Source organism: Pogoniulus pusillus, chromosome 13 (genome assembly GCF_015220805.1).
Source record: "Pogoniulus pusillus isolate bPogPus1 chromosome 13, bPogPus1.pri, whole genome shotgun sequence".
NCBI lineage: Eukaryota > Metazoa > Chordata > Aves > Piciformes > Lybiidae > Pogoniulus > Pogoniulus pusillus.
In genome coordinates, this window is record NC_087276.1 from 10,669,915 (window position 1) to 10,692,325 (window position 22,411).

The window sequence follows — 22,411 nt, forward strand, 5'->3', positions numbered from 1 at the left end:
AACCAAACCCATCCAAACTAAACCCTGCCCTGGCACAATTCCAGGCCATTTCCTCCTGTTTCATCACCTGATACTAGGGAGAACATTTTGGCATGAAAGCTACCCACAAAGACACCCAGTGCTGATGTGCCACAGGTGCTGGTGCTGCTGGGTCTTGGTGCTGTTACTTGTTTGATAGGCTCTGGTGGTTTGGCCCAGGTCCTTCCCCCTCATAGAATCATAGAACGGTTTAAGCTGGAAGGGACCTCAAAGCTCATCCAGTTCCACCCCCCCCACCATAGGCACAGACACCTCCCACTGGAACAGGTCACTCAAGGCCTCATCCAACCTGGTCCTGAACATCTCCAGGGAGGTTGTGGATGACAGAATTCACAGAATGTGATCCTTGAACTTCAACCACATTCTGTGATTCTGTGATCCACAACCTCCCTGGGCAACCTGTGCCAGTGTCTCCCCACCCTCACTGGAAAGAATTTCCTAACATCCAGTCTAAATCTCCCCTCTGCCCATTTAAACTCATTACTCCTCATCCTCTCACTACAAGACCTTGTCAATAGTCCCTCCCCAGTACTTCTGTAGCCCACTTCAGATACTGGAAGGCCACTCCAAGGTCTCCTCAAAGCCTTCTCTTCTCCAGGCTGCAGAGCCCAAACTCTCATAGCCTGTCCTCATAGCAGAGCTGCTGCAGCCCTCTGAGCATCTTTGTGGCCTCCTCTGGACTCACTCCAACAGTTCCATGGCCTTCTTGTGTTGAGGGCTCCAGGAGGACCAGAGAGGACCAGGAGGTGGACCCTGGAAATTGTAATTTTGTTCCTCATTCCCCTTATCCTGCTATCAATTCAAAGTGGGCAGCAAAGCCAAATCTCTCTCTTTTCTCTCCCTCCCTTTGTCTCTTTGATGGAGTCTTATCTAATATCTATGGGGGAGTAACCTGCCTAAGGCCTCCAAGGCTGCAGTGAAGTTCTTGCTGCTCAATGTCATGTTTGTTTGTTTTTTAAGAGCAGACAGAATGAGAGGCTCTCAAATGAATTGGAAAGAAATACAGAATTCTATTTGAGAAGAAAGATACAGAAGAACCACAGAATTAACCAGGTTGGAAAAGACCTCCAAGATCATCGAGTCCAACCTATCACCTAACACTTTGTAATTAACTAAACCATGTCCTCTTGTTCTGTCCCTGGGTGCCTGGCAGAAGAGACCAACCCCACCTGGCTACAGCCTCCTTTCAGGTAGTTGGAGAGATCAATAAAGTCACTCCTGAGCCTTCTCCTCTCCAGGCTGCACACCCTCAGCTCCCTCAGCCTCTCCTCACAGGGCTGTGCTCCAGGCCCCTCTGGACATGTTCCAGCACCTCAACATCTTTCTTAAACTGAGGGGCCCAGAACTGGACACAGGACCCAAGGTGTGGCCTGACCAGTGCTGAGTACAGGGGCAGAAGGACTTTGCTGTTCAGGCTGGAGAGGAGAAGACTCTAAGGTGACCTTATTATGGGTCTTTCAGTATCTTAAGGGGGCTACAAGAAAGCTGGGGAGGGACTTTTTAGACTATCAGGTAGTGACAGGAGACTGGGGAGAATGGACCAAAGCTAGAAGTGGGCAGACTCAGAATGGATGTTAGGAAGAACTTCAGCATGAGGGTGGCGAGGCCCTGGAACAGACTGCCCAGGGAGGTGGTGGAAGCCTCATTCCTGGAGGTGTTTAAGGCCAGGCTGGATGAGGCTCTAGACAGCCTGATCTAGTGAGAGGCGTCTCTGTCCATGGCATGGGGGTTGGGACTAGATGATCCTTGTGGTCCCTCCCAACCCTGACCGATTCCATGATTCTAACAGGAGACAACACAGGGGGAGAAAATGAGCACTGAGGTTTGGTAGTTTAGCTTGGTTGGGGGGAGATGTTTTGGGGTAACTCTCATCTATCCTGAGTCTATGAGGTGTTAAGGATTCCTGTATTCTGTACTTTCCCCCTGTACATCTTGAAACACCCTGTTTTGTATTCCTCTGCAATTCAGCAAGAGCATTTGTATTTTACTGCCTTTGAGAGTAAAATGATTTCATTTCTGTCCACTCTTTAAAGGGTGACATAAGCACACCAAGAGAAGAAAGTGAAGGCTGTAAAAGGCAGCAGGCAGGCGACAGCAGCACATTAAATGAGGGAAGGCACAGTGAATGAGGTCAGGGTGTGATGGAGAGGAAAGAGGAGCAGTTCCACCTGGAAGAGGAGGAGAGGTGGGCTGTAAACATCTATTTTGAGTTGTGTTACGGACTGCAGCACAGCAGCCAGGGGACAGAAGCAGAAATGCAAGCCTGTAAAATGATCTGGAAGCAGCTGCTCAGAGGTGTGAGGTGTTTGCAGGACACATTTCCAACAGGATCACCATAAGGTCAGCTTAAAGTTACTGCCACAGAAAATAAAACTCAAAGCTCTCAATTTGTGTGTCAAAAAACATCAATTAAAGAGATCCACTGCTGTTGTGGCTTGCTCTCCTGTAAGTCGAGAGTGCTGGGAAGCTTGGGGACAAAACATTCCAGTAAGAAGTCTCTCTCTTCACTATAAGAGGTTTGAGGTTATGGCCTTTCATATTATTCATCACTGTGATTTTCATCTTCCTTCACAGTCAGTTTTCTGCTTAATAAGAGAGGCACAACCTGCATGCCAAAAAAGCTTTTAAAGCCTCTCTTCGAGAGAGCTCATTCCAGTATGCAGCTGGATGCTCATTCCTTTGGCTGCTCTGCCATGGCATCATCATCTTGTTTATCGTTTGTCACAAGCAGCTGTCGGAGCTGCCAGTCCTGAAAGGGCACAGGAGCACTCCAGAAGATACAAACTACAACTCAGCTGAGCAGTGTGCAGTGCAAGACCCAGGGAGAGCAGCTTCTTCTCAGCAGGAATTATGGGGGGGGGGGGGGAGGTGAAGTTATTGACTTCTTATTGACTTATTGAGGAGGGCAGATTGAAACTAGAAGAAATTGTTTGCAGTGAAAGTGGTGAGACACTGGCACAGGTTGCCCAGGGAGGTTGTGGATGCTCCCTCCCTGAAGGTGTTCAAGGCCAGGCTGGAGGAGGCCTTGAGCAACCTGGGCTAGTGGGAGGTGTCCCTGCCCATGGCAGGGGGTTGGAGCTGGATGAGTTTAAGATGTTTATCTTGCAAAGCAGAAATCTCTTCAGGTTTGCAGCTTCAGTTTTTATTCCATTCCCTACCTTTCCTCCCCCTGTTGCACTGTATTCTCCAGCCAGGGTGCAGAAGTCACACAGGCACAGCCCCATCCTAGCATTTGATACCCCAACCTTCACTCACTTTTTTGGACAGCTGGACCTTTGGAAAGCTTGATGCAGTTCCAACCCCCATGACAGAGGTGGCTGGAACTGGATGATCCTGAAGATCCCTTCCAACCCAAACCATTCTACAAATCTTCTTAGTGGGGCTGCTCAGCCTGGAGAAGTCTCCAGGAGATCTTACAGGAAGACCTTCCAGTACCTGAAGCAGGCCTACAAGAATGCTGAGGAGGGACTGCTTACAAGGACAAGAGACAATGGTTTTAAACTAGAGCAGGCCAGATTTACATTGGACATCAACAAAAGGTTCTTCATTATGAGGATAGTGGAACGCTGGAACAAGCAGCCCAGAGATGTGGTGGAAGTCCCACTCCTGAATGCACTCAAGGACAGATTTGATGAGGCTTTGAGCAAGTTGACCAGAGGATGAGAGGATGTCCCTGCTTAATGCAGGGGAGGGGGCTGGACAAGATCACCTCCAGAGGTCACTTCCAACCCAGTACATTCTATGACTCTATGACCCTTCTCATACAAGAGGTGATAGGTTAGCTTCAGCAGGTAAAATTACCTCCAACTCTTCTGTCCTGCTCTAATTCTAATGGAGTCTGAAGAGATGGAGGCTGAGCTCATCACTGACAACCTGGCCACAGACTGAAGGTCTCAGGACAAGATGCTCAACTAAAAGACCCCCATCACCAAACCAACGTGAAAGGTCCCAGAAGTACACCTCAAATAATCCACCCTCCAGGGCTTTAAGAAGTTGTGGACAATCAGCTTTAGACAGAAACCATTCAAGAACTTCTAAGAAACAGAGATATATTATTTGGCCTCTTAAGAGTTTTGTTCTGCTTTTATTTACAGTTACAACGAGGTTTAATGGCCATGGTGGTGTGAGGTTGAAGGTTGGGCACGATGAGCTTAGAGGTCTCTTCGAACCAAAACAATTCTCTGATTCTGTGAACGTCCACATATAAATAGGGCAAAAAGAAATCATCTCACCCAGGAAAAAAAAAACACCCAGTAAAGACTACTCTGCTTTTCAGAAACAATATGAAATAAAAAGAATGTGAACTGGGATTTCAGCATGCATAAAACTGCGAAAGCACCACAAGAATTCAGGTTACAGGTGTAAAGCATTTGTCAATTTCAACCCCGACAGAAAATGCTCATTTAAAGCACTGATTAAAACCATCCCACCCCAGAGGCAGGAGATTGCTCCTGCCCTCAAAGTTAAAAATAATATCAGCATTAACCTCAGCCACGAGTTTCTAATTGCCAAAGAATGCAAATCTTTTATGCAGCACTCGCCCTCAGTGAATTCACTCACTCTGCTCTGCCTTCCAAAGCCACTGCTGTCATCGAGAGACAAAGTCACAGAACAGCTCAGGTTGGAAGGGACGTCAGAGCTCATCTGCTCCAACCTCCCCACCGTGCCCAGGAACAACTCTCAACTAGACTCTGCTGCCCAAGGCCTCATCCAGTCTGGCCTTCAACAACACCCCAGGGATGGGGAAAGGCACCCACAGCCTCTCTGGGCAGCCTGTTCCAGAGTCTCAGCACCCTCACACTGAAGAACTTCTTCCTCAGCTCCTGCTCAGAGCTGCTCTGCCTCAGCTCCAAACCATTCCCCCTTGGCCTGTCTCTAGACACCCTCAACAAAAGTCTTCCTGCAGAAATTCCTCAGGCACTGGCAGGCAGTTCTAAGGTCCCCCTGGAGCCTTCTCTTCTCCAGGCTGTACACCCCCAGCTCCCTCAGCTTGTCCTCGCAGCAGAGCTGCTCCAGACCTTGGATCATCTCTGTGCCCTCCTCTGGCCTTTCTGCAGCAGCTCTGTGTCCTTCTTGTGCTGGGGACAGCAGAGCTGGAGGCAGGATTGGAGGTGAGGTCTGAGCAGAGCAGAGCCAAGGGACAGAATCCCCTCTCTTGCCCTGCTGGCCCAGCACACAGCTGACTTCTGAGCTGCACCAGTCCCAACTTCTCTGCTGTGTTTCAGACAGAAGCACCAAACACTGCACTGAGCCTGCCATGCCCACCTCTCTAAACCAAAGCAGCACCTCACACTGCTATTTCTGCACAAAACATGGGGGCTGCTTGCAGCTCTGCCCTGCCACCTTGATGCCAGTTGGCACTGAGAACCTAGTTTCTGTGCCTGTGTCCTCTCTGAGAGAAAAGGTCTCCCTTCAGCCTCCTTTTCTCCAGGCTGAGCAATGCCAGGTCCCTCAGCTGCTCCTCACAAGACTTGTGCTCTATAGACCCTTTACCAGCTTTGCTGCACTTTTCTGGGCCCAGACCAGCCCCTCAATGTTCTCTTTGGAGAGAAGGGCTCAAAACTGAACCCAGGATTCCATCTGTGGCCTCACCACTGCCCAGTATAAGGGTACAATCCCTGCCCTTGACCTGATGGCCACATTCTGATCCAGACAAGGATGCTGGTGACCTTCTTGGCCACCTGAGCAGATGCTGACTCATCTTGAGCTGCTGTTGGTCAACACTCTCAGGTCCTTTTCCACCAGGCAGTTTCTAGCCACTCTGCTCCAAGCCTGAAGCACAGACAGGGCTGTTGTGCCCCAAGCACAGGATCCAGCTCTTGGCCTTTTTTAACATGGCTACTTTCAAATGCACTGCCAGGGAAGTTAACAGCAGCTTTTTTACAAGCACTTAGTAAGAATTTACTTTCCTTGTCATGGTTGAGAGTTGCCTGCACCTCCAAGCACACCTTCAGCTGCCTCCAGCAGGAATCCCAGAAGCACCCTGCCCACACACAAGTGGGCTTCATCCTCACATCTGCAGCAGTGAGTTATTTTCTTGCTTCTCCATGTGTGATTTCCCTCTCCTTCCACAGCAACAAACAGCCAAACTTAGGATGATAAGCAGTAAATATCTCAAGAGCACATTAGTTTTGCTCACCAGCAGCAGCAGCCAGACTCTGGTTCAACTTCCCAGCTTCTCAGCAGAAAAAAAACCAACCAACTAAATCCCTGTAACCACACTGAGTATGTCAGATGAAACAAAAGTGCACATCAGAAGCACATCCTGCAGTCTGGGAAAGGCCTAAGTGAAAAATTAATAGAAAAGGTTAGAAAAATAGAGGGGGGAAACCCCTCCACATTCACATTCAAATGCAGGGAAGTAAATGGAAGCTTCTGGGTACAACCATTAAGAAAACTAAGGAGACAAGCAAGTCTCATCCTCCCCTTACTCCTACTCGCACACTCCACTTCCATTCCTGCACCACAAAGCCTTAGATAGACATTTTAGTTTATACTGCTCAGGTATCTCAATGCCTCAGCCTCAGGAGGTGTCTGGAGGCACAAACACCTCAGGGAAGGTATACAAGGTCCTGAAGCTGAGTTGGGGAAGTTCCAAGCACAAATCCAGGCTGGGTAGAGGGTAGATGGAGAGCAGTGCTGAAGAGAAGGACTTGGGGCTGCTGGGTGATGAGAAGTGCAACATGAGCCAGCACTGAGTGCTGCCAGCCCAGCACCAGCCTGTCCCAGGCTGATCCCCAGCAGCCTGGGCAGCAGGGGCATGGAAGGGATTCTGTCCTTCTGATCCCCCCCTGCAGTGCTGGGGCAGCTCTGGAGACCTCAGCACAGACAGGGACCTGTTGGAGCAGGGCCAGAGGAGGCCACAGCAATGCTGGCAGGGCTGGAGGGCTCTGCTGTGAGGCCAGGTTGAGAGAGTTGGGCTCGGTCAGCCTGGAGAAGGTCCAGGGAGACCTTCTGGTGGCCTTACAGGATTTGAAGAGTGCTACAGGAGATCTGGGGAGGGACTTTTGACAAAAGGACGTAGTGACAGGATGAGAGGTGAGGGCTTCAGACTGGAAGGAGTGTCCCTGCCCGGGGCAGGGGGATTGAATTAGTTGGTTTCTAAGGTCTCTCTCAACTCAAAGTCATCTGTGACTCTGAATTCAGCCCACGTGTAGAGTACCTGCCAGCAAATCCTGTTCTGATTCAAACGTAGGTTTAAAGGAGTGCCAGTGAGCCGTGGCACCCCAGAGAGCTGGATTACGGGCCACACACTTGCCCTTATCAGAAGAACTGTTTTGTGCCCTGCAGCAGTTTTCTATCTGGTAAAGAATAAAAAAGCAAAGAGCTGGATGCCATTAAAATGCCAACTGATTGAGAGCAGCACTGCACGACAGTTCCAGCTATTATTAAACACAAGTTAATAAAAGCAAATGTTTACCCCTGAAGGGGCTGCTGGAGAAAAGAAAATAAAGAAAGAAACCTCTCCAACACTTGGGATGGTGAGAAAAAAGCCATGCAGGGGCTCACATTTTAGTGCTGAGAGGAAATGCAAGCAAGTGCTGGTTCCTCCAGGAGAGCTTGGAGGTTTGGCACCATGCCAGGTGTTGTGGTCAAGCAATTCGGACATAGCCTCTGATGGGCAGGGTGGAGGTGGCAGCTGCTCACACAGCTGGCATCAAGCTAGCTCGGGGAGGAGGAGAGCTGCAATGTCACAGCATCATAGAATCACAGAACTGCTTTAGTTGGTAAAGACCTTTGAGATCAAGTCCAATCATTCTCTAACTTTGCCAAGCCTGGTGCTAAACCATGTCCCTCACCACCACACCTCTGCCTCTTTGAAACAGCTCCAGCAATGGGCAGGATTCAACCCCCTCCATAGGAAGCCTGACCCAGTCTTCCAAAACCCCTTCAAGGAATTAATTTCTTCTAATGTTCAACCTAAACCTCCCCTGTGCAACTTGCCACTGCTTCCAGCTTCATTGCCCTTCTCTAGACCTGCTGCAGCCCCTCGATGTCACTCTTGGAGTTAGGGCAGCATAGCAGTGGCCAATTTGTATCAGCAGCAGCAGCAGGACTGGGACTCTGGGCTGCTCTCACCAGAACCTCCTGACTCCAGCACTCAGAATCGTGGCATCTGCAAACCTTCCTTGTGACTTGCTGTAAAATGTGCAGGTTTTAAAGCTCTGCTGCTTTCCAATGCAAGCTCTGCATTCAGCAGGAAGCTGTAAACTGCTTTAACAAAATCAGTAGCTAAAGTGTTTAACTAAACATCAGCAATAAAAGCACACAAACAGCCCCAAAGAAACAAATACTCCAACTTGTTGCAACCGTGGCCTAGAGATCATGGACATCCCTGCCAGCATGGAACCTCCTCTTAGATTTGCCTTATCTGCCATCTTTGTTGTATTATTACCTCCAGGGTGAACTGAAACTCTACAGAGCTAACAGAGACAAAAGGGTCATTAAATCTTCAGGACCTTCTTTTACATGGAAGATCTCTGGGGCTGGCCACAGGCCAGACAAACTGGTTGGTCCAGCTGGACTGGTATCCAGTAACAGTCACTGATGGTGAACCCTGGTGATAACACAAACACTGATGATAATGTGAGCCTCCATAACAAGGTGAAAGCTGATGCTGACCTGAACCTGAGTAGGGAACCAGCAGCTGAAGGCAACCTGTAGCTCCAAAGCTTTTTTTTTTTTTTTTTAAAGACTCACAGAATCATTTTGGTTGGAAAAGTCCTTTAAGATCATCAGTCCAACCATTCTCTAAGTCTACCAAGCCTGGTGCTAAGCCACGTTCCTCAGCACCACATCCACAGGTTTTCTGAACCCTTAATTCCTCTGCAACAGGGTTGAAATATTTAACTTCTGCAGAGAAGTATTTGTTAGCTGTTGCAGGAGCTGATCCTTGGGATTTATGCACAGAATCAGGTCCTTGTTCATTAGAATGGAACTGGTATTTCCATCTTGTAAGAGAAGCTGAAAGTGCTGCTTCAGATCACAGAATCCTGCAATCACTGTGCTTGGAAAAGTCCTTTAAGATCTTCAAGCCCAACTGCTCTCTAACTCTACCGAGGTTGGTGCTAAGCCACGTCTGTCAGCACCACATCCACAGGCTTTCTGAACACCTGCAGGGATGAGGACTTCACTGCTTTCCTAGGCAGTCTGTCCCAGTGTTTGGCAATCCTTATGGGAAAGAACATTTTCCCAGTACCTAGCCTAAATCTCTGGTGCAGCTTGAGGCCATTCCTTTTTGTCCTATCCCTTGTTCCTTGGGTGAGTAGCCCACCTAAGCCATTCTAGGAACACTTAAGTTGTTTTTCTCTTGCTGATATCCTCATATTTGGTAATCTGGTGGTAGTTTACCTGTTTGCCTTCACTGAGGACTTAACCATAGAATCATACAACTAATAAGGTTGGAAAAGCCCTCTTAGATCATCCAGTCCATCCACCGACCCAACACCATCATGGCCACCAAACCATGGCACCAGGCACCACGGCCAGACCCTTCTTGTACACCTCCAGGGATGGGGACTCCACCACGTGCCTGGGCAGCCTGTTCCCATATCTGACCACTCCCACAGCGAGGAATTTTTTCCCCATCTCCAACCTAACCCTCCCCTGGCACAATTTCAGTCAATTTCCTCTCCTTCTACCACCTGATCCAAGGGGAAAAGGCCAACCTCTACGTGGTTCAAACCTGTTTTTAGGAAATTGTAGAGAGCCAGAAGGTCTTCTGCCTAAAGGAGAAAGAGATCTCCCCTTAGAAAAGAGCAAGCCTCACTGGTACCTACTCCTTGTTTCAAAAGGAGAGGCACGGGACCTACTTTCCTGACCTACTCCAGAGGTTTTCAAACTGGGGCTGGCATACAGCCCTGTGAATATGCAGATGACATTAATCAGCAGGGATGTGCCCCACGAGGTGACAGCAGCTCATGGCACTGCTTATCCTTGGAATCCTGCCCGAGATGTAGGCTGAGCACCCAGCACCACTGTACAGGACCTTCTGCGTCTTCTTGGGGCCCAAGACACCCACGAGGACCTCCCCAATGGCTGAGATGGACAACCAGAGTGCTGTGTGCAGTCTGGAGCCCCCAACACAAGAAGGACATGGAACTGTTGGAGCAAGTCCAGAGGAGGCCACAAAGATGCTCAGAGGGCTGCAGCAGCTCTGCTATGAGGACAGGCTATGACAGTTGGGGCTCTGCAGCCCGGAGAGGAGAAGGCTTTGAGGAGGCCTTGGAGTGGCCTTCCAGTATCTGAAAGGAGGGCTGGGGAGGGGCTATTGACAAGGTCTTGTCTACGGGGTTAACCCTCCTGGGGGTGGTCTGAACCTGACCCCAGGCGTAGTGCTTAGCCCACTCCCACTGCCAGTCTTGACCCCCTCTAAAAACAGAGGAACTTCCTGTTTCTCTCTCTTTGCCCCCCCTGCCTGCTGGGTAGCACCACCCTTGATCCTGCTGCTCCTCTTTTGCCCCATGGCCACCCTACCACACGGTGGGACAACCTCTTCTTGAATCTACCTCCATCCATTGCTATCAATGTGTTTGCACATATATTTTGTACCTTGTTTCCCTTCCCTATACCTTTTTGGAACTCACATTACCTCAAATACCTTTTATTTATTGTTAAAGCTTTTTCTTTTAACTTCCAGATCAAAGCAAGTTTTTATTTTGGGTGTTTTATCACTTTTTTCTCTCTACACCTAATTCCTTTCTTTCCAAAAAGGGGAGAGGGGAAGGTATCCTATTATTGTATTGTTCTGTTAGGTATTTGAGCTCCAGGAAGCTAAATCAGACCAATACATCTTGTAATGACAGGATGAGAAGGAATGGGTTTAAACTGGCAGAGTGGAGATTTAAACTGGATGTTAGGAAGACATTCTTTACAGTGAGGGTGGGGAGACACTGGCACAGGTTGCCCAGGGAGGATGTGGATCACATTCTGTGATTCTGTGAACCACAACCTCCCTGGAGGTGTTCAAGACCAGGCTGGATGAGGCCTTGAGCAACCTGTTCAAGTGGGAGGTGTCCCTATCTACGGCACTGGGTTGGAACTGGATGAGCTTTGAGGTCCTTAAAGATCAGAGTCCAACCTATCACCTAACACCTTCTAATTAACTAAACCATGGCACTAATTGCCTCATTCAGCCTCCTTTTAAACACCTCCAAGGATGGTGAGTCCACCACCTCCCCAGGCAGCCCATTCCAATGCCAATTACTCTTGCTGGGAAGAACTTCTTCTTAACATCCAGCCTGAACCTGTGCTGGCACAGCTTGAGGCTGTGTCCTCTTGTTCTATCACTGGGTGCCTGGCAGAAGAGACCAACCCCACCTGGCTACAGTCTCCCTTCAGGTAGTTGTAGATAGCAATGAGGTCTGCCCTGAGCCTCCTCTTCTCCAGGCTGCACACCCCCAGCTCCCTCAGCCTCTCCTCACAGGACTGTGCTCCAGGCCCCTCACCACCCTTGCTGCCCTTCTCTGGACACGTTCCAGCACCTCAACATCTTTCTTAAACTGAGGGGCCCAGAACTGGATACCTCTTGCTAGCCCAGGTTCCTCAAAGCCTCATCCAACCTGGCCTCTTCTCAGTGGTGTCCAGTGACAGGACAAGAGGCAATGAACACAAACTGGAACACAGGAGGTTCCAGATAAACATAAAGGTGGCAGAGCATTGGACCAAGCTGCCTAGGGATATTATGGAGTCCCCTTCTCTGGAGACATTCCAAGCCTGCAAGGTTTTAACAAACATTATGGTTAAGAAGTGGAGCTAGAGGCATGTGAGTCTCTGTGCAGAATTAGAGCAGCTGCTGACCTCAAATTAGTTTTGGGAACTCTCCTTTCAAGGGCATGGATTCAAAGCCAAGGGCAGCACAGAAGGAGCTCAGAAGTATTTTGATCCCTTTTCCATGTCTAACAGTATTTAGGACAAGGGGTGATGGCTCTAACTTGAAGAAGCTCAGTTTAGATGAGATATTAGGAAGAAATCCTTCCCCATTGAGGGTGGTAAGGCACTGGACCTGCTGCCCAGAGAATCTATGGAGGTTCCAAGCCTGTAAACGTTGAAAGCCAAATCAAATGGTGCCTTGAGCAAGCAGGTCTAGCAGGAGGTGCCCCTGTGTATAGCACAGGGGTTGGAACTAGATGACCTTTAAAGTCCAAATCAAACCAAAACAGTGTAGCATTCTCTGGCTTGAGAGCAGCCCTGAGGTGAGGGATCTGGGGGTGCTGGTGGACGAGAAGCTCAGTATGAGCTGTCAGTGCGCACCTGCAGCCCAGAGAGCAACCAGAGCCTGGGCTGCAGCAAGAGAAGTGTGGGCAGCAGGCTCAGGGAACTGATCCTCCCTCTCTGCTCCACACTGGCAAGACCCCACCTGGAGTACTGCATCCAGTTCTGGAGCCCCTGGTACAAGAGGGCTATGGATGTGCTGGAAGGTGTCCAGAGAAGGGCCACGAGGATGATCAGAGAGCTGGAGCTGCTCTGCTGTGAGGAGAGACTGAGGAAGTTGGGGCTGTTCAGTCTGGAGAGGAGAAGGCTCTAAGGTGACCTTATTGTGGGCTTTCAATATCTTAAGGGGGCTACAAGAAAGCTGGGGAGGGACTTTTTAGACTATCAGGTAGTGACAGGAGACTGGGGAGAATGGACCAAAGCTAGAAGTGGGCAGATTCAGAATGGATGTTAGGAAGAACTTCAGCATGAGGATGGCGAGGCCCTGGAACAGACTGCCCAGGGAGGTGGTGGAAGCCTCATTCCTGGAGGTGTTTAAGGCCAGGCAGGATGAGGCAGGGGTGTTGGGACTAAATGACCTTTGTGGCCCTTTTCAACCCTGACTGATTCTATGATTCATGCTGTGTTTGAAGTGAAGAGCAAGCCCTGAACCTTGAAAGCCAAGAACTATCAGTGTCAGGCAGCTCTGGATTACCTTTCTTGGTGACAAAACTTGACCTGTCTCATGTGTGACCACTTCCCAAGAGATCAGCACATTCGAGGGCTGCTGGGGCTGGTGGACAGTGCAGCACTGCTGGCAGTTTCACTTCTGTGGAATTAGATGGGTAAGATGAAGAGGGATAGGGCTGAAGAGTCCTGAGAGCAAAGGAAAATTCAGAGGTGCCAGATCCAGGCCACGGGAAGGCAGGAACCACTGCACGGCCAGGACTGCTACAGCAAATTGCAGCCAGCAGCAAAAAGGAGACAGCAGTAAAACAAAGCATCTGTGTGCCAGGAGGTGGTTTGGAAAGTGAAACTGCCAGAAGTCAAACTTCAGTTCTGAGGAACAACTTACACCACAAATATTGAGATCTTTAACAAGGAGGAAGGAGAAATACTGTTCTGATCCAAAAGAGCTACTGGAAGCAGGGTACTAAGAGATCTAGAGCTGTTTTAACTAACCCCATGTGGCAGAAAACTCCAAATTCACTTTTCTTCATGCTATGAAACACAGAAATGTTCAAGTTCTAGACATGCAGAATGGGATTGATCAAAGCCTACTGCCCTTAGGCTGTATTTCATGTTTCTTCTTGGCACTAGGGTGAAGCAGGACTAACCAACAAGTCTTCACCATTGTGCTTAACAGGCTCAGCAGCAGAAATCAGCACATTTTAAAGCCATTGCTTATTTCTGAGCCTGGATCCATCCTTAGAGATGTCTTCTGTAACCAGGGATGTGCTGCTCACTGCAGGGTGTGGAGTTAAAAAGCGTCAGCCACTCCAACACCCACGGGCCAAAGATCCCTGTGACACATCCTCTCCAGTGCCAGCCATGGGCAAGCTGCAGGGCTCTGACCATGAAGCAAGAGCAGGGACACAAACACTCAGAACTGCAGAACGGGTTGGGTTGGGAGGCACCTTCAACACCCAGTTCCAACCCCTTGCCATGGGCAGGGACACCTCCCACTAGCCCAGCTTGCTCAAGGCCTCATTCAACCTGGCCTTGAACATTTTCAGGGAGGGAGCATCCACAGCCTCCCTGGGCAACCTGTGCCAGTGTCTCACCACCCCCAATGGAAAGAATGTATTCCTCATCTCCAGTCTAAATCTGTCCTCCTACCCTCTGTGCACAGATTCACAGCTTGCATCAGGTTGGAAGGGACCCTCAAAGGTCATCTTGTCCAACTTCCCTGCAGGCAGCAAGGACACCTCCAACTAGATCTTGAATGTCTCCACAGACAGGTCCTCAACCATGTCCCTGGGCATCCTGTTCCAGTGTCTCATCACTCTCATTGTGCAGAACTTCTTCTTGATGTCCAACCTAAATCTCCCCTACTCCAGTTTCAAACCATTGCCTCTCACCTTGTCACTGCAAGCCTTTATCAAAAGTCCCTTCTTCAGCTCTCCTTCTGAAGTAGTACCTGAAGAAGTAGCCTTCTTCAGGTATTCTTCTTCTGCAGGAAGGCTGCTCTAAGGTCTCCATGAAGCCTTCTTTTTGTTAGGCTAAACAACCCCAATTCTTTCAGCCTGTCTTCATAGCATAGAGGTTCTCCAGCCCTCTGATTGTCTTTGTGGCCTCTTCTGGACCCACTCCCTCAGGTCCACATCTCTCTTGTGCTGAGGACCTGACAGCTGGATGCAGCACTGCAGGTGAGGTCTCAGCAGAGCAGAGTGGCAGAATCTCCTCTCTTAACCTGCTGGGCCTGACGCTTTTGCTGCAGCCCAGGATCCTCCCTACACTCTACATCCCACAGAGCACTCTGAGTTGCTCAAGTTGACTGAGAAACTTGAAAACAGCTTTAATAACCCAAAAGCATGGAAGAATCAAACACGAAGTGTCGAGCCAGGCTGAGCTGGCAGAGTGCACTTCATGCTAATTGACTTCTTGGTTTCTGTAAGAATTGCAAAAGCCTCAATGTTCCACCAACAATACAGCTGAAAAGGGCAGCCACAGCAGCTCCCATCCCCAGTTACATATTTTTATGCTATTTTAATCAATTTTAACTCACAGCTTTGTGCATCAAAAGAGCATAAAGTGTAGATCTCTCATCCCAGAGCCAGCTGTGTCCTGGGCTGATCCTCATCAGTGTGGGCAGCAGGGGGTAGGGAGGGGATTTTGCCCCTCTGCTGTGCTCTGTTGAGACCCCCCCTGCAGTGCTGGGGCAGCTCTGGAGTCCACAGCACACTTGTTAGAGCAGGGCCAGAGGAGGCCACAGCAATGCTGGCAGGGCTGGAAGGGCTCTGCTGTGAGGCCAGGCTGAAAGAGTTGGGCTTGGTCAGCCTGGAGAAGAGAAGGCTCCAGGGAGACCTTCTGGTGGCCTTGCAGCGCTTAAAGGAGCTGAGCAGAAAGCTGGGGACAGACTTTTGAGCAGGGCCTGTTGGGACAGGACAAGTGGAGATGGTTTGAACTGAAAGAAGCAGATTGAGGCTGGAGAGAAGGAGAAAACTTTTTACACTGAGGATGATGAAAGCCTGTCCCAGGTTTCCCAGTGTAGTGGTAGAAGTCCCATCCCTCGCATCATTGCAGGTCAGGTTGTTTGGGGCTCTGAGCAACCTGCCCCAGTTGTACCTGCTGTCTGCAGGGGAGCTGGACTGGATGACCTTCAAAGATCCCTTCCAAGCGCACCTATTCTGTGATCTAAAGCTCAAATCGTTTTTGCAACCTTGTAACACGAGAGCCAAGGATCAAAACGTGGAACAAACTGCCAGAAATATTCCTCTAGATCACTTGGGACTGTATTTTAGGCCAGTGGTGGAATTTAGAAGCAGATTTAGACTTGCATATCAACATGACCTCACCTATGTAAATATTTACTCAAACATTTAGGCTTCTAAATCAGCAACTGAAGGAACTGACTTAAAAAGGCAAACCAGGCCAGCAGTTTCCTTTTACAAACTGCAAAGCCTCAAAGAGTTCACCTTACAAGCAGGCTACAGCAGCCAGAGAAACTCAAAGCTGTTGTTTGATTTATTCTTCTGTGTGATAAAATCTCAAGCCATTAATCCTTAAGGGCTTTTACTCAAAAGCATGACAGATAGATTTGCAGCACTAAGTTTGCTTAAGTAGTTCAATGTCAGAGGAACAGGTTTGGAATTCGAATGAGCAGACCTGGAGGTCCCTTTCAACCCTAAGCCATTCTAGGAAAACCGAAGTTGTTTTCTCTTGCTGATATCCTCATGTTTGGTAATTTGGTGGTAGTTTACCTGTTTGTATTCACTGAGGACTTAATCACAGAATCATATAACTAATAAGGTTGGGAAATACTTTTAAGATCATCCAGTCCAACCATCAACCCAAAACCATCATGTCCACTAAACCGAGTCCCTAAGCGCCATGCCCACACATTTGCTCAGCACTGCAGGCATGGGGACTCCACCACCTCCCAGGGCAGCCTGTGCCAATCCCTGACCACTCCTGCAGTGAAGAAATTGTTCCTCATCTCCAACCTAACCTTCCCCTGTCACAATTTCAGTTATTTTCCTCTCCTTTTATCACCTGATCCAAAGGCAAAAGACTAACCCCACCTGACTCCAACCTTCTTTCAGGGAGCTGCAGAGAGCAATGAGGTCTCTCCTCAGCCTCCTTTTCTCCAGGTTGAACACTCTCAGCTCCCTCAGCTGCTCCTCCCAAGCCCTGTAGCTCTGCTCTCCAGACCCTTCAGCAGCTTGGGTGGCCTTCTCTGACCCGTCTCTGGGTCTCTCCCATTCCCTGCAGGAGGACACGACACACAGCAGCTATTGTGGTGCTCAGCATTCCAGATGTTCCTTCCCACCCTCGCCTACTCTGTTGCAACAGGCCTGAGGAGGACATCAAGTTCACTCCTGTGAATCAAGAAGGACTTCATCCTGCTTTCCAGTACTTGCTCTCCAATCGCAGAGCAGCTCATTTAAACACAGCTGGCACGGTGCCCTCTCCTCCAAGCCTACCTCAGCAGCCACGTTTCCATAGTGCCAGACAAGGTTCTGAAGGACTCTCACCATTATCTTCTTTCTGACCTTTCCCTTTTTTTTTTCCTTTCTCTCTTGTCAGTTAATCAGCAACCAGAGACTTCTGCCAAGAGCCCCTGCCACTGATTTCAAGGTCCTGGGGCACAGGAAGCGCTCTGTGCTTAAAAGCATTCACCGTTTCTAGTGTCGAGCCCTTCCCTTCACATTTAAGCTGCCCAATCTTTCCCTTCACTAGGAACAGAACTCAAAACGTGCATTTTGCATCCTGAAACGCCACAGCAGCAACGACTCTAAAAGCTAATTCTGTCAAGGCAAAGGCTCTTCTCCACAGCCACGGACGGGGAGGGACAAGCTCTGCCACGTTCCTATCAAAGGAGGCCAAGGCAAATAGAAGGAGCAAAGCATATTTTATGAGACAGTTAGTGAGCTTTAATTTCCCACCATCATTATCCACATCACTTTATGACTGCAAAGAAGCACAGGCACTATATAGGAAGTACCAGCTAGTACTGGTATTATTTTTAAAGTCTGCACTTCACAGGGGCAGGAAAAAAACAACCACCCAATGATATGCAACAGAGCCATAACCATAAAACTGCAGATGGCAACCCTGCTACTTTGTTCTTGTCTAATACTGAGATCTCATTAAACTGAGTGCTTAAACCTTACATATCTGAGGAAAGAATCTGATAGTAACTGCTGGTTAAAAGAGTTAAATCATCCTAAGGAAAAAAAAGCAGGCTGCCCAGAGAGGTTGTGGTGTCTCCTTGTCTGGAGAGATCCCAAACCCCCCTGGGCATTGTGCTGCTGGGCAAACTGCTGTGGGTGCCCTGTTTTAGCAGGGGGTTTGGACTGGATGATCTGCAGAGGTCCCTTCCAACCCCCGACATGCTGGGATGCTGATTAAGCAGCCACCCTTTCTTTGGCTCAGCTTTCAAGCCCATTGTTTGTTATTTCAGTGTTTAGATAGTTTGGCACTTCTTAATTTCCCCGTCTAGAGAGCTTGTAAACTTCTAAGTAAAGGAAAAGGGGAAGGGAAGGGGAGAAAAGAAAACCAAACCCCAACACAACAAAACCAGTCAAGCCATCTTTAAGCCTTATAAAGAAGCTGATGAGAGAACAGACCAACACCTTCTTCTCTACTCTTGATACAAGGTTGGACCACCTTGAAGACTTCTTTGGCCAAAATCATTAATTGAGACAAGAGGCAGAAAGTTCTAAGTCTACCTCTCTGCCCTCTACCTCTTCTGTATTATTATTATTGTTGTTATTATCATCATAATCATCATTATAATTTCATTATTATCATCAGCATCATTATTATTATCAAAGGAAGACTGCACTCCACCCCATGGTACTGAGTTTTATCTGTGAAGGATCATCACCTTCCAAAAACAAAGTAGGAGCACACCAACAAGGACAAGGTTAGAGTTTTGCACTTGGGGAGAGAACAACCCCATGGACCAGTAGAAGCTGGGGACTGACCTGCTGGAGGGGAAAAGGACCTTGTGGAAGGGAGGGTGACCATGAGCCAGCAATGTGCTCTGGTAGCCAAGAAAGCAAATGGCCTCCTGGGGAGGATCAGAAGGGCTGCGGTGAGTAGGTCGAGAGAGGTTCTCCTGCCCCTCTGCTCTGCCCTGGTGAGGCCACATCTGAAATATTGTGTCCAGTCCTAGGCCACTCAGTTCAAGAAGGACCTCAGGGAAATGCTTGAGAGAGTCCAGCACAAAGTCACAAAGATGCCAAAGGCAATGGAAGATCTCTTTTACAAGGAGAGCCTGAGGCAGCTGGGGCTGTGCTGCTTGGAGAGGAGGAGCCTGACGGCTGCCCTCATTCATGGTTATCAATATGTGCAGGCTGAGTGCCAGGAGGATGGAGCCAGACTCTGCTGGGTGATGCCCAATGACAGGACAAGGGGCCCTAGGTGGAAGTTGAGGCATAGGAAGTTCCATGGAAACATGAGAAGGAATTTTTTCCCTGTGAGGGTGACAGAGCCCTGGAACAGGCTGCACAGGGAGGTTGTGAAGTCTCCTTCTATGGAGATATTCAAAACCTGTATGGATGTGTTCCTGTGTGATCTGGTCTAGGTGATCCTGCTCTGGCGGGGGGGGGGTGGACTGGATGAGCTTTGGAGGTCACTTCCAGCCCCTAACAGTTGGTGATTTTGTGATAATTAATTTTGCTTATTGCTTCCTCCTCAAGGCAGCCACAGGATTGAAGTAAACGGCTGCCAACCTATTCAGGCTAAAATTGTAAGCCAGAAGAGGAAGTGACACAACAGAGAAGCAAAATTTATGCACAGCGTTGGCAATATTGAAGCAAACCCCAGAAATCATCATAAATTAGCACTGCAGAGTAATTGATGTTACTTGACTCATGCTCTTCTAGCCTTCCACTTCACCACGCTATGGCAGGAAGTAATTCATGGAGACACACTCCCTTGAATAGAGCTGGAAAGAATTCATCCAGCTTCTCGTTTGTGGTAGTGTCTGCTGGGAAAATCAGGGTTCAGGGTTTTTTCCCCCCATCTAGAACAGTTTGTTTCACACACAACTCAAGAGATGAGCAGTTCTTTGTTCTTTAAATACAGAAATCTAATGGCAGCCCACAGGGACAATTTAACTTTCAGAAAGGCTTTGTTGTATAGGTAGGTAAAAGTGTTCCACATAATCATTCCTCTTAAAAACACGAAGAAATAACCCAAGACATCCAGAAAACCACTTCAAACAGACCTGAAATTCAACATTACCTACAATGGATTAAATAAGAGCCTTAAGTTTTGCACTGCCTTTTCCTTTCCCTCTTTTCTACTCCGAACTACAAAACCGTCTGGGATTAAAACCTGGTGGTTTGGGGGTTGTTTTTTTTCCTCACAGTTTATTTTTTGCACACAGCTGATGCTCTTCTGATCAGCTGAACATAAAAATCTCAGACTGAAGGCCAGTTATGTCCCTGCTGATTAGGCATCTGTTTTTGTAAGGGTAAAGGTCACTAAGTACATTTGGGCATTTCATTAGAGAGATAAGGCAGAGATACTAAATGCATATAGCTTGGAGAAAGCCCTGCTAACCCTTATATATGAGAGCTTCTCATTCTGAAAAAGCCTCCTGTTTTGCTGCTGAATCAATTAGAGCAAGTTCTCTGAGGACCACAGGATGTTAGGGGTTGGAAGGGACCTCTGGAGGTCTTCCAGTCCAACTCCCCTGCCAGAGCAGGACCAGAGAGTCTAGCACAGGTCACACAGGAACACATCCAGACAGGGCTGGAAAGGCTCCAGAGAAGGAGACTCCACAACCTCTCTGGGCAGCCTGTGCCAGTGCTCTGGGACCCTTACAGTCAAGAAGTTCTTCCTCATGTTATGTGGAACTTCCTGTACTGCAGTTTCCATCCACTGCCCCTTGTCCTATCCCAGGGCACAAGTGAGCAGAGGCTGTCCCTGTCCCTTCCTTCCTGACCTCCAGACCTCAGATATTTATAGACATTGATCAGATCCCTTCTCAGCCTTCTCCTCTCCGGACTGACCAGCTTCACGGCTCTCAACCTCTCCTCATCAGGCAGTGTTGCAGTCCCCTCAGCATCCTTGTAGCCCTCCATTGGACTGACTCCCTCCAGTAGATTCTTGTCCCTCATGAAGTGGGGAGCCCAGAACTAGATGCAATATTCCCATGAGGCCTCACCAGGGCAGAGCAGAAAGGGAGGAGAACATCCCTCTATCTGAGGAATTGGAATGCAAAAGCCAAACGAGCTTCCCACTGTTCCAGTCTTATCATTAGTGTTATCTCCTAGATGGAATCCCAAGATCCACAATATCATCTTTTACAGCAAAAATTCCAAGATTCACAACAAACCAAATGCAGACAGGGTACACTCTTCATCAATTTTCTTTTCTCAGTGTTGGTTTGGGATTATTTCATGTACTCAGTTGGCAGCCAAGTGTAAAGCAAGCCAGACAGAAAATGAAAGAAGGAAATCAGAGGGCATTTCCCAACACCCAAGTCAAAGAGTGTTCACCACACCTCTATCCATAATGACCTCAGAATGCTCCTTGAGAACATGACACAGATATTTCTGCAAACTTGCTTTCGGCTGAACAGTCTCAGAGAAGGAAAACTGTCAAGAGTCAGCAAAGGGGAAGAAGGCAGAGCTCAAGGCACCTTCTTGTCCGAAAGCTCTGAGGACAAAAGCCAGATGTACCAAACCCACTGCTGGGAGGCAGTATTTCTTCAGGAGATGTGTACTAGCTGGGGACACACAAACATTTCTACCTGCATTCCTCGAAGGCCAAGGGACAGTCAACAGCCACAACCATGCCAGAAAGAGCTGGCATAGCTGTGCCCCAGCTGAAAGCAGGCATGAAAAGGAAAGCAAGACTTCAGGAAGCTGATGACTTTCAATAGCCAAAGCATCTGAAGCATGTTCAGGGGCCAAAACACCCTGAGACAGCAGCAGGACAGACAGCTGCCTCCCTCCGTGAGCGTGCAGGCAGCAGGAGAGCAGCTTTTGGATTCTGTGCCTGAGGCCTGGAATTTTCAGGCAGCACTCGCAAGGTTCAGAGGGACAGCAGCTGCCACCCTTGTGCTCCATTAGCGTCTGGTCACTGCCAATGCTTTTCTAGGAAGGACTCTTGACTCCCTGATCCGTGAAAGCAGCTGGAAGAAGACGCCAGCTCTCTCGCTGCCTTGCCCCTGCTTGGCAGAGCGCTCCCGTGAAAAACTTGCCCATGTCTCTGCAGCTTCCATCTGGCCGGCCAAAGCCCTACGGTTAGCTCCTAGCCAGCATCGTGCTTGCTCGAGCTGATCTGTCACACAAGGACAAATCCTTCGTCCTTCTCCCCAGTTACGAAACGTGTGCTTTGTGCTATACACCACAGCCCTCAGCGCGGAGGCAGCCCTAGCTTCCACCTTTGTCAGCTGAAGTAAAGCCAAGCATCGCACCAAGCTGCAATGCTAATTACACAGCACAGAAGGAAATCGCCCTGCCTAAAAAACAGACAGTTGAGAGGTTGAACACCAGCAAGTTTCAAGATGAGCTTTGCCGGCTTTCCCAACAACAACACCACGGTTGTAGTCACTTCAGAACTCCCTGCGACTCACAAACACAGCGCTCAGCAACTCAATGGTCCCCACTGGAGCGAAGTGCAGGGAGGACAAGTTCGGCACACACCGGCTTCAGGGCTGCACACACGCAGGGCTCCTCTCTAGCCACTGCTGACAGGAGCAGCCCTGTGCCAAAATCAGATCACACCACACTTGGCTGTAACAAAAGATGACTCCAGGGAGTTTGTGCTCGTTGTCGTTATTCCACGCACGTAAGAGCCACCTCCAACGGCTTCTATTTCAATTAAACCTTTACTACTGTAAAGGGCAGTGGGGTTATAAACACATTTATATCAGGCAGACCACGCACCGGGGGGGGGAGGCAAGGGGATGGAAGGGGGGAAGAGAGAGGCAAGGGGATGGAAGGGGGGAAGAGAGAGGCAAGGGGATGGAAGGGGGGAAGAGAGAGGCAAGGGG

At 48.9% G+C, this 22,411-nt stretch overlaps 1 protein-coding gene across 4 annotated transcripts in view; it reads right to left on the minus strand.

The window, feature by feature from the left end:
• PPM1L (protein phosphatase, Mg2+/Mn2+ dependent 1L) overlaps nt 1-22,411 on the minus strand; it is a 125,309-nt gene that overhangs the window by 101,509 nt on the left and 1,389 nt on the right. The gene's annotated exons all lie outside the window — the stretch shown is intronic.